Source organism: Selaginella moellendorffii, unplaced genomic scaffold, assembly GCF_000143415.4.
Source record: "Selaginella moellendorffii unplaced genomic scaffold, v1.0 SELMOscaffold_184, whole genome shotgun sequence".
NCBI lineage: Eukaryota > Viridiplantae > Streptophyta > Lycopodiopsida > Selaginellales > Selaginellaceae > Selaginella > Selaginella moellendorffii.
Genome location: NW_003314444.1, coordinates 7,503 through 21,377, shown reverse-complemented (window position 1 = coordinate 21,377; position 13,875 = coordinate 7,503).

Genomic DNA, 13,875 nt, shown 5'->3' with positions numbered 1-13,875 from the left:
TAAACGTGATTGATCTCTCAGGACGCTGCTACGACGTGCTACACGGCTTTACATCCAAGCCTCAAGGATGTCACCGGGCAATACTTCGTGGATTCCAACAAATCCAGCTGTAGCGCTTATGGCAGAGATCCCGAGCTCGCTCACAAGCTATGGACCTTCTCCCAGGAGCTTATAGACAAGCGTTCTCCGTCCTAAAGGTAAAAGGTTGATGGTGCTAAAGAGCGAGTGAGCTTTCGGTTACTTATGGACCTTTGATCTTCATGCAGGGGTTCTCAAGTTCTTCTTCAGCTTCCTTTGGAAAAATGTGCCACAGGTAAGAAGAATTCTCCCAATTATCTGGAAGTTTTTCGTGACTAAAACGTGATTGATCTCTCAGGACGCTGCTACAACGTGCTACATGCTTTACATCCAAGCCTCAAGGACGTCACTGGGCAATACTTCGTGGATTCCAACAAGTCCAGCTGTAGCGCTTATGGCAGAGATCCCGAGCTCGCTCACAAGCTATGGACCTTCTCCCAGGAGCTTATAGACAAGCATTCTCTGTCCTAAAGGTAAAAGGTTGATGGTGCTAGAGAGCGAGCTAGCAAACGAGGACAACTTGGCAATCATTTGTGGATAGACTGTATTTACTGTTCTCAAAAGCTCGAGCTCGAGCTTGATCAAAAGTAAGACGCATTGCCTACATTGCGCATTACTAAAACTTTGGTTTCGAGCATGTCGTCCATCACGTACTTGACACCTCTCGTTGGATTGCAGAGTCTTTGATCCCACCGTATGGCTGGTTATCAATGCGCATGCTTGGCTAATCATTGAGGCAAACTCCTCCAGCTTGTGAAGATCGAATAATCATCAAACAAACAATCAATACTTTCTATATCTCAAACACAAAGCTACCTCTATGTGCTCAAACGCATAGAAGGCCTTGTTTAGATCATGCATAAAGATGCTGGCTTGGAGACCGTAATGTGTGTTGTTAGCTTCCTTCACGGCTTCCTTGAAATCACTGTGTCACCACCGTTTTAGTTTAGAGAGAGAGAAAAGAGTAAATAAGAACTTTAGGAGCTAAGAAACTTTGAGAGCTTACTTGTATGAGTAGAGAAGGATCACGGGACCGAGAATCTCTTCCTTCCTTGCATCTGTGTCAAAGGGAGCGTCTTCCAGGATCGTTGGCTCCATGAAAGCTCCCCTTTGCTTACTACCAACTAGAAGTTTGGCACCTGCCTTCACTGCCTTGTTCACGCTCTTCTCCACTATAGCTGCCGACGACTTGGATATCATGGGCCTGATGGACGTGTCATCTTGGCAAGGATCTCCACCTTTGAGTTTCTTAAAGGCAGCAATCAATGTGGCCTTCACCTACACAACCAGCACCAGATACATTAGATCAAAGCTTGATTTGAGAACAAAGAATACGATAGAATTTAAATACGAGTGTCAGATACCTCCTTGTAAAGGCCACCTCTCACATAAAGATGCTGCATGTGAATACACAACTGGCTGCTTTGATAGAATCCCTTGTGGTGCTTTTATTATATATGCTAAGTCCATTTATAATATCAATATATTCCCACCTCAACTCCAAGGATGTAGATAGTGGCAATAGAATTTAAGTGTTATAGATGGGTTTTATAAGATGAGAAATATATAAACCATTACTGAATCGTAAATTTGAGAATCAAAAAAACAATTAATATCTAAAGTATAGATTTTTTTGGTTAAAAACCAGATAATGGAGTATTTGAAACAAGAAAGAAAATAAAAGAGTGCTATTTTTTTGAAATATAAATTACTAAATATGTTACAAACTAATTTATTTTTCTATTCAGAGAAATTGTTGATGATATAAATATCCAAAACATGCATATAGTTGAGGAAATTTAAAAAATGTGATTAGTTTTTGAGGATTTGTATAAGTATATTTAATATTTTAAATCATATTTAGTCTTCAAGAGTAGAGTTTTCTAAAATTCATCTTAAAATTAAAATACATTATACCTGTGAATATTATATTTATAAATGTTTTGAGAAATACTTGTTATACTTGAGTTAAATGTCAATAATATATTTTATATTATTTGAAAAGTATATTAAATATCAATAAATTTTTTGTTCACATACCAAAATGATATCTAACTATACAATTTTAACTTTTAATATTCTTTAAAATTTAAGTATCAACAATATAAATTTTAATACAATAAAATGATAAAGTATTGAGAATAAAATTCAATAGTAAAACTTTCCTCACAAATGATAAATTTATTACTACAATTATTTTTATAAAATTAAAAATGTAAAATAAATAATTAAATATTTATATTTTTTAATGACATTATATAGTTTTTTATAAAAATTATATCAGCATTAATATTTACATAGTAATGTGTCTAATCCATATTTATATTTAAAATATTAGTATTAGTATTAGTATTAAATTATTAATATATTAGTATTAGTAATATTAGTATTATTATTAGTATCATATTTTTATAATATATTTTAGGAATGTAATAATGTGTCCCTTTATATAATTTCTGAATAGTAAGTACTGTTGAATCATTTAATAGTAATGTATTTTTAAATTGGAATGCATAGTTTTATCATATAGCATTAGTACTGGTTTCTCCTAATACAAACATTATATCTCCAATATAATTATTATATTTGGATGTACCTCTTTTCAAACACCTATAATGTAGTGTGAATATCTAGATACATTTACTTATGTATATTTTTAAATATAAAAAAAGACACATAATAGAGATTCTATTATTCTTTTGTAAACTATGAACCTTAGAGCCACCATTACAATTCAGATAAAAAGTTTATGCAATAAAAAGTATAATTTCTCCAAACTAACTTTTTATTTATTCATAGTATATAATTCTTTGGCTTTGTGAAAACTCAATTGCTTTTAAAGCCTGACAGCAATCTTCTAGATGTGTTTAGGGTTGTGTAGCTTTTAATAAAGGTAATAAAAAATTTCAAATTCAAATTTAATGGTGATTAAAAAATGATCTTATCTTCCCCAACACTTGCATTATTATCTCACTGCGTTATTATCCATTTCTCTGGAGATGAATAGTAGCAAAGTTAAGCTAAATTTAACTTTGTATACAATCAGAATTTCTAATATTGTAAAATTTGAAAAGAAGATCTATTTATCTTGGGTATGCTAAATCTCCCAACAGATATTTCAGCATACTCTTTGTTCTATAGAATGAAATATTTATAAAACAAAGAGTACTTGATTATTTATACTATATTATGAAAATTAAACATAATTTTGTTGCACAAAGATGGTATATAGTAGACAGAATAGAAAATAAACTTTAAATTTAAAAGTAAATAAAGTAGTGACTATAGAAAATAATATAGAGAAATCATCAATAGAAATATGATAGAAACATAAAAAAAATATAAAGAAACATAATGCTATGTACTTATGGAGATTTTATTATATATAGTGTTTTGAAATCATTTAATTGAAAAAAACTTAAAATATATTAAAGTAAAATATAAAAAAATTAGTGTCTATAACAATAACTTATATTCTAATTTAAAATAGAGGACTTAATAGTTCCAGTTATTTCTTCTGTATAATAATTTAATTTTTATCAGTAATCTAATGGTACTTATTAAAACATAAGTTAAATTAAATCTCTAAATGACTCATCTGCCCATGGGATTCCATAGTGAGTTATTCCATTTATAGAAAATCTAGAACTTCACTCAACAATCAAAGTTTTAAATGATATATAATGTTATGAGTTATATTTATTATGTTATGATGTGTGCTGGTGATAGAGTCAATTCTGGATGGGATTTTTAATATAAAGATATATGATGTTTAAATATGCATGTTATCATTATGAATATATTAAAAACTAAAATTACAATTACAACTATTTGAAATTATTAAGACATTAGTAATAACCAAAATACTCCCAGCATATCTGGGGCTTTAATAACAAATTTTCATTTCTCCCAGCATTGATAATGTTATTGCTATATATTAAATATAGTAACATATAAAAATAATAATAATACCTTTAGTTAAATGCTAGATCGAACTTTATTAAAAATATTAATCTTTTTATAATTGATATCTGTTAATAATCATGTTCTCGTATAGATAATAGCGGTTTTTAAAAAATTTATTGTAAATATATTTTGAACTGAAATTTTTTATATTTTTAGCTATAATTAATTTAAAATCCATTGGCTAAAGACAATCTTGAATTAAATATTTGCAAGTTTTAAAGTTTATTAAAGCTTTCAAAGTCATTACATCCATAAGCTGTTATAATCATAACTTCGAGCATGATATCACCTAAATATCATCTTCATAAAGTGTAGTTAATTATTTTCAACTTTATTCCTAACAATCTAGATATTTAATTGTGAGTTGTTCTACAAATTTGTAACCTGAATCTCTTCTCATGAGAACTTCATTTAGACCACTCTTTTTAACATTTTATCTTTTTATTTGTATAAAAAATTTTCTATATTTTTCCTTCTCAAGTATTTTATCTCTTCATCATTTAGATTCCATAGTAGTTATCTTTTATATTATAAGGTACAAAATGTCTTACACACTCTTGATTTATTGGTAAAGCATGTTCTTTATTATTGGTGTATTAATACTTTTTATTTTATAAAAAAGCTAATAAAAGTGTCTAAAATGCAAGAGAGTGTTCAGAATTTCTGAACAATACAGGTATTGCTCAGAAGAAAAAACCAATGTGCTGCTTCTCCAGGTACTCTAACATTCAAGTGAATCCAAGGTGTCTTGCGAGGTTTCTCCAGTCCAGTGAAGCTAATCAATGGCATCGTGATCAATACAACAGAAACCAGTGAGCTTTGTTTTTTTTAAAAAAGGACTAACATTGTGATGGTTCTTCAGGCATGTGTTTGCATTCTAGCAAATCCAGGATGGCTGTTTATAGCAAGTCACACACACCTCACAGATGCACAGTAAGTTTTTCTAGCACACTCTCACTCTCTAATGCACTAAGCACGTAGACTTGTCTGCTATCTGTAGTTCATCGAGAATCCCATTCGGGCTGTGCGCCTGGAAGTAGCTCCCATCACTCACTAAACAAGCCGCACTGTCCGATGCTCCCTGGTGCTACACTAAACAAACCGTGCCAATGTTGTCCCATGACACCATCAACAGGGAATCCCGTTTCCAATCACAGCCATGTTACGATTCATCTCCTAAGAGAGCTGAAAGGACTGCAACTGCAGTGAGCTTCCAGCTCCCGGGCTGCTGACAGCAACAACAACAGCAGGTCCACCAAGTGATGCCTAGACGAGAACTTTCTAGCCCGCCATCAACACCACCGCTCAGCCAAACAAAACCCAAGAGCAGGAGAGTGCAAGCCATGCATTTGTGATTAAAGAATCACTGGATCTCACGTATTTGTGTTGCCTTCATCAAAACTTTATAAAAGTTCAACTCTTTTTCACTTTATATGGTCTGGCTCTTTCTTGCTTTATAACAGTCTGGATTTGTAACTCTCAAATTTTCGAGTATGCACAACAGGAAACTAAAATTCATAGATCTCACTTATCAGCGTCAAAAAATTGAATTTTATGGCCTAACACTATTATGTCCTAGATTTTTCATTTCTTTCTCTCTGTTAGTAGTTTCTTACCATCAAATGCTTTGGTTAATTATTAAACCTTGCTTTCTAGAGCTTACAGCTATAACTTTCAACTGATTATTTTGAAATTAAAATTAAAATGCTTGAAAATTCAATGTGCCCAAAATATTTTGTACTTCTCCCAGCGGAGCTGGGATCCCAGCTAGTTCTTTTTATTGCTAGAAACTTCATTTCTCTAACTTAACAACCCAATTGACTTAACATGGTTTAAGATACTATATAGATAGATTACATACACTCACATATTGAGTGTATGTGAGTGTAGATAAAGTCATACAAATAAAGTCACCAAAGATAAAGATTTTATAAAGATTTCATCAAATTGTTAAATCTAGACTAGATCTGATATAAATCAGACAATATAGACCAAAATAAATGGTACTAAGACTAGGTTAGACTAATAATTTATTCCATAAGTGTCTCCAAGGGACTAAACAAGAACTGAGAGTGCATTTCATAGTAAAAGTAGGTGAAACTCCTGAGCAGGCACTACTCATATACCATCCACCTCCTGGGTGATTCCACTAGAAAATTAAAGCCACCCACTATGCCCCAAGAGATATGAGACTCATATTAGGGTAGTGAAAAGCTCCAACTTAGTGTTTTTTAATGAAAAACTCCATTGCATAGTAAAAAGCAAGGTGTGAACCTCCTCTAGCTCCAGCTAGAGTGTTCTATCTTGAGACCCTCTACAACCTCCTCCTAAACTAGTGCGGATTTCCTCTGCATGCATGCAACACTAACTATCCTCTGTCCTCCATTGGTCCAACTTATGGCAGCAATCCCATCCACCAAATCCAGATATCATCCACTCTCATTTCCCCTGAATCCCAGCCAAGCACCACACATGGTCTTTGACAATACCAAAGCTAGAGATTTGTTTTCAGGAAGTCCTCATATTGATTTCTACAAGCTCCCCAATGCTCACCTAGTTGCCACTAAAGAACCCTAGCACACTAGGGCAAGACCAATCTTGAATCACAAAGATCTTGGCTGGGGCCTTGTTTCCCCCATAAGCCTGCTAGACACTCCAATGCAGCCTAAAAGCTGTGAGCAAGAGTTCTCACCTTGCTTCCAAGAACCCTAGCCTTAACACGATCAGATCTTGTCAATCCTAGATCCTCTTGACATGCTACTGTAAGAGATTAGTGAGAACATCCCTAGTGCCAACTGTGGTGAGAAATCAAAGAAATTTCAATTAGGATCAAAAACCTCAAATTGCTAAAGCAAGAGAAGAGAGAAAGAAGAGGAGCTTGAAGCTGTGGCCACCGGTGCTACTTGTGGCTCCACCTGTCACTGCCTCCACTCTCCCTTCCTCATCACCCAAGCTCTGCAATGCCCTGCTTTCACTCCCCATATTACATTTAGGGCGAAATCTAGCCACCAAGATTAGGGTTAAGTTGAGTTTTTCCAAGATAACACCTGAGACTGGATTTGAGTGGGAATGCCCTAGAATGGATTGGAGTGGGAGCACCTATGCCATCACTCTGCTTGCTTTACTGGTCCTAGCACCATCACCTGCTTGCACTAGTGCCATCACCTAGCTGCAAGCACAGTCACCCATTATTGAGGAAGAGTGCCACACCAAGAGTAAGTGCCAAGGGAGAAAGAGAGAGTATTGAGGGATGTTCACCATACCAAAGGCATGGCAAAAATATGGGTTGGTCACATGCTGGGGATAAAGGCATAAATCTTGCAGCTTAACTTATCCCAACATAATGGATCTTTAAACATGTTTTACATGAAGTGGAAAGCTTCAGGCATGTGTGAGTGCGAGGGTGAGCCTTGGCGACAACTGCCAAGACACCCCTCAACCAAGCTGGGTGCTCAACAGTATGTTGAGTTGAGGCTAGTCTCTAGTCTAGTGGAGTGGTTCCTTGTCCCAGCTTGATCTGTCGATCGTTCCCTGGAAGAATCCTGGCATGTGAAAAAAAAAGAGAGAGATCTCTCTTTATGAGAGAATATGGAGTGTTTGCTAGATCCACCCCTCAGGTTGCACCTCTACTCCCCATCAACCACAACTCCCTTCTTGGCGTGCCCTTGGCCTATGGCCGATCCCCTGCCACGTCATCATCCCAGTTTGGGCTGCTACATCGGGCGTCCAACGCAAAACAGCATAAAAAACATCAGTATGACTTTCATTACATAACAACGCTTACAGTTAATCAGATGACGCCACTGTTTCTCTGGTGGCTGTGGGTTGTCTTCCGGGGCACTGCCAATGCTCAGCCTGGAAGAGATTGCTTGGCGCTTTGTCCTCAGAATAATATTTCGTGCACTCTAAACTGCGCACAATGCGATTTCACTTGTTGCAGCCTTACATGCAATTCTATTCGCACTGGCGACACATGTAATGGCACCTGCTTTGGAACAAATTTGAATGTTTCATCGTGTTGCATAAGATCAGGATCTATAACCCTAGTTGCCCCACCGCCACCGCCAACCGTATCATGTACGTAGTTTTGAACAGGAAATAGCTCATAGTTTTATAAGCAGCTGTTGCAGGACCAGGAAATTGTTCAGTCGTCAACATTTCACCAGGAAATCAAACACTGATCGAAGGAGTACCTTTTATGTTCAATGTCAGTGCCGTGACTTGTAATCTGCAAGTTTGTGGAACATGTGGAGCATTCACCGGGCAAGCTAACTTCTTTGATGTCAAAATTTCGGACTTTTCCAGTACATCTACTACATCCTGTAATGTGAGCGCTGGTTCAGGAGGATATTATTTTGTAACATGTTTGGCTCAAAGTTTTGCTGCTGATAATGCAGTAAAGTACTTGCTGACCGTGAGCATTCTCTCATATGGAGCATGGGTTCCAATTTCCACACGTTTTCTCAAAATAATTTCGGGTACATATATACTCTATACAATCGTTTCGTTGATATTTACTTTATGTTCTCAGGCCCTGTACATGTTCCTTCCTGTTTCGCCTGGTGGTTTAATGATACAAATTCTTTCGTTGCCGGATCGGCAGCAACACTTTATATTATGCAGAAGGATGCATTTAACAACTCTGTGAGCAACAAGACAGGACGTGCCTTTGGCTATAAATTTGTATTCAGTGTTATCTATGATGTGCCTTCTAATACAACAGCATATAAAGAAACTTTCAATGTAAGTTATGACTTGGATGAGGGAGTGCAAAAGGTCGTATTCTATCCAAAACTATCTGGCACTTTTTACTTACAAATCGGAAACAACTCACAAGTTGTACAAAAATCCCCGCTTAGGTATGATGTAATAGCTGGTAAGGCACTCATTGAAATCATGAAGCTGTAGAACTTTTTTTCACTTCATTCACGTTCGCAGGTCCTTTATCTGTAATAGACTCTTTTGCAAAATGGCCAAGTGGGATAAATACATTTGAAGCTGGAAGTTTAGCTTCTGTTATGATAATGCTTGTGGATACATATGGAAACAGCGTTGTCAATGCCAATTTTTCACTAAGCCCTTCCTTTCTTGATAGTGGGACATTTTCCCGGATAAATTTTAACTTCACATACCCAACATCTGGTTATTGGTCGGCTGGATTTACACCTATAGAAGCGGGACAGTATTTGGTACGGGTTGGAAGTGGAACCGTCGAATTGCCAAGCTCTCCTCTCACATTTTCCGTCGTCTCAGGTTATTAATTCACTTTCTTCTCATAGCTGACTTGATCTACGAATTATACAGGTCCTGTGTCAGTACGAGATTGTGTTGGTTCCTGGTTAAACTATAATTCAGTTTTTCAAACTGGAGGGCTGGCAACATTTCTAGTTTTACAAATGGATGCTTATGGGAACAACGTTAGTTTAGCCACCGGAAGCATTGACGTTTACGAATTTATTGCTTTTGTTCAAAATATGGCTGATGGAAAAGTGATGCCACAAACTGTCATACAGCTGCAACCTCCAGAAATTGGCTCCGCATATAGGACATTTACACATTCACCTAACATGACCGGACAATTTAACCTTTTCATTGGCAACCTAACAGATAACATCACTGGATCTCCCTTCACCTTCCAAGTACTTCCAGGTTGAGTCTTTTGTCCTTTTTATTCTTATTTATTCTTTCGTTCTGGTTGCACCAGGTCCTCTATACGTTCCACGTTGCCGTGCAAGCTGGTTAAGTGGAAACCAAGTTGTTGCAGGAAAGAATGCTTCACTTACAATTAGCAAAGTAGACCGATACAATGAAAGCATTTATGATGATTATGGCTTTGCTGTAAAGTTTATTAGCTCTGACATAGATCTTCCAGATTTTAATGTCCATGTAGAAAAATTTCCTGGCACAAACTATCAGATCATATCCTTCGTGCCTACTTTAGCTGGTAAATTTTCGATAGCTATCGGCAGTGGAACAGAAAACATTGCTAACTCGCCATTGACATTCAATGTAAATGCAAGTGAGTCCCCTTGATGTTATCAAGTTCCGTTCTTACCTTTTATGTCTTGTTTAGGCTTTCCGTCGACCCCAGCATGCATAGGAGGCTGGTCCAATAATATAAACTCATTTTATGCTGGAGATAATGCTATTTTTGATATATATGTCAAAGATATTTTCAACAACACAGTCAATAATGTAAATGGAGGTTACAATTCAAGCTTTTTGCTTTCAGCAACTGTGACATGGAATTTAAGCCGTGCACAGGATATTGTACAGCTTAATATAACTACGATTGATATTCCTCAAAGTGGGCGTCAACTTGTAAAGTTTACACCAACCATTTCGGGATCGTTCTTCCTTCACATTTGGAGATTTAACGAATCAATATCCATGTCCCCGTTTACATTTTCTGTATCATCCAGTAAGGATGCTATGTCGTTAATTTGAGTAAAAACCGCGTTGATGTTTTGCAGGTGTCATCTCTCCTAGCAACTGTACAGCAATATGGCCTGATGGGCGTAACACATTTCATGCTGGACAAAAATCCGTTCTAGCTATTCAGTTGGTGGACAAATTCAAAAACAATGTCAGTACTGCAAACGGAAGATCTGAGATAGCTGCCTTTGACGTTCAGGTGGTGGGTGTTGCTGATATTCAAGACTGGAACATGAGTATGATGGCATCGCTAAACTATTCAGGATATCAATTGATAGTTTTCTATCCTACAATTGTGGGTACCTTTTATATGCAGATCGGAACAAAAAAGCTTAACATTTCTGGTTCACCTTTCCCATTTACAGTCAAATCAGGTATCTCTAACTGCAAACTCAATGGCTGAGACACATATGTTTTCAGGCCCTCTATCAATACCCGCGAGCACCGGTGAACGGCCATCGGGTTCACAGTATTTTTCTCAGAATGCGACTGTAAGCTTTTTGATAACTCCACGGGACAAGTTTGGAAATCCTCTTTTGGCCAGTAGTGTTGATCCGCTTAGTTTTTCGGCCGCGCTTTACAACCCTGACCTTACACTTATTCCAATATTCGACCTGACTGTGTCACCATACAGTTCCAATGTTTTGATAATGAACTTCTCTATATACACAATTGGAAAAGTTATTCTTCAAGTTGGCAACGAGACAGATGATATCATGGGTTCTCCATTTGTTTTATTTGGTGCAACAGGTTTTATTTTCCTTTTTGTCTCTATATGCCTCTCTGATGTGTTAACAGATAGCGTATCCCCTTCGAGATCCATAATGGAAGGTGATGGTCTGAAGAACTCAACAGCTGGGATACCGTCTACATTTCTCATCCAGCTTCGAGATGTGGCAGGTAATCCAGCAACAGCAAATGTGATAGACTTGGACTTTCAAATGAAGATGCAAGGAGTAGCTTTTCCAGTTGGAGCAAACATCACGGCAATACCTAAAACAACTGGAATTTTTCAAGTGACATATACTGCCACCGTCATAGGAAACTATCTACTTTTGGTGAGCTGGAAAGGAGCACTGCTAGGCGCTGGAGCTGTCAACAAGAGTGTTTTACCAAGTGCGTTCCTTCTCAAACCTGGATCAATAGCTTACGCTCTGTCCTACTACAGCTGGAATATACGGACCATGGTGCACAGCTAAAGGCGCTGGCATTTCGGGAGGTGTTGCTGGAAGAATGTTTTCTTTCCAAGTAACTGTATTGGATTTTTACAACAACACAGACACAGCAAATCGTAGTGCCATTTCTGTTACATTTTTTCCTACTGCAAGGGAGACCATGACAATAACGAGCATTGGCATTGGAAAGTTCAACGTGACGTACAATATTACGAAGGCAAATACATACAGTATGACTGTTTTGGCAGGTACCATAGTTCCAACTGAACAAGTCAATGGTAGCCCATTTAAAGTTGTCATTCAGTCAGGTAATCCTTGTCAAGTGGAATGCCTCGTATTTGATTTTGCTATTTTGTATACAGGATCCCTTTCACTTCCACAGTGCTCGTGTTATTGGCCTCAGGGTATAAATTACACATCATCTGGACAAAAATCTGCGATTCAAGTCTATCAAAGGGATAGATTTGGTAATCAGGTTTTGTCTATACAAAACAATGTTACCGCCAGTAATTTCAACGTCACCGTCTTTAACAGTACTGACATGAGTGGGCCCCTTCTACAAATCCCGGACTTCGGATACAGAATATATACTGCCACGCCATCAGACTGGTATGAGATGAGGTTTACCATCATACCGATGGGCACTTATTCTTTGGACTGTTATGCTGGTGTGAATCATTATAAGGGACCGTTTATATTTTCTATAATCCAAGGTAACGATTTTATTTTGTTTTAAATTTGTGCTGACATCATTATTTTAGAGCCCCCTAATGGTACACTTTCCATTTTTGATGGATCGGGATTACAAAATACAAAGGTCGGGAGTGTGTCTTCAATTAGCATCACACTCATTGACAACTACGGGATGCCTGTTGTGGGAAACTTTCAAGGGTATAATACAACCTTTCTGCTTGTGACTGTATCATTGGTTGGATCTAGTGTAGTACAACAAGGACAAGTAGTTGAAAACACAACAAATCGCGGACAATTTCTAGTGACATATGCAGCTTCTGTGCCTGGAGATTATGCAATTCGTATAACCTGGAAGAACGTGCTTTTGGCACTTTATAACATAACAGTTTCTCCTGCAGGTCTAAGGACTAACACTACATATTTTTTAACAAGCTCTAACAAGCTCCTTTTAATTTTGCAGTACCAATGTTTTTGAGATTTGTGTGAATCTGTGTCGTGTATAGAGAAAACTGGCTCATCATAGAGGTAACATTCCTATGGCTTTAAGTCCTTTATGCTGGACATTGACAAAATGCAGATTCCGATTTAGTGGATTGAATGTTCACAGATTCAGGATTATGTTCGAAGGCCTTCTGTTTGGAGGATCGTACATCACACTTTAGGACCATTGTAGCGGATTTTAAATAAAACTAACGATGGCCATTGTAGAGGATGTTATATGCACCAATGAATGTCATCGGCTTTGATGGTAAAGTAAGAAGGGGATAGCGAAACTCATAGCCAAAGGACATCGTTGTAGAAAAGGGTTGGTTCAGGCTACTAAGTATCTACTTAGTTGAAAGCATTTTCTATCGAGTTTGTGGGACAAAATTGTGACTGCTGATCTTTGATAGCATACACCGGTCCAGAAACTTTTTCATGGGGTCATGCATCCATTCCAATCCTGGTGCTTATTAAAAAGACCTGGCATAGCTGCAGTGATAGTGTAAATAAGATCCTACATATTCCAACCACTAAAATTGCCCCATGTTTTAATTTTCAAAGGTAGTTAATTCGCAGTATCTAGCAATCGCACTCAGAACGGTGTTACAGGACCCGGGAGGATTCCTTATTACATTAGCTTTTGAGCACATTTGGGGCCCGGTATTCATCCGGGTCGACCGGGGAGCATCCCGACCCTGATTCCGGGCCTGGGATCCTCCAGGAGGAGCCCTCGCCGTATAAGTGGCTTAAAAATAAAATTTCTTGTTTCTTTGCAATGCGCCAGATCCACACAGCATTATGTAATGTGTAGCTTGGTGGGTTTAATGTAGATCAGAAATCCCAGCTAGCGCACATGTCTGGATCATTGTCCTCCAGACCAACGTGATAAAGCTGGAATCTCGCGTTTTACATTATGTTCTGAGCTATGCTCCACAGGTTGCTGGAGGCAACGAACCCCTGGGCTGGTGCTTGGAAGCCCATATATAGCACCCATACGAACTCAAAATTTATATAACATTTTTAATTGTTGATCGCGGTCTAGGCA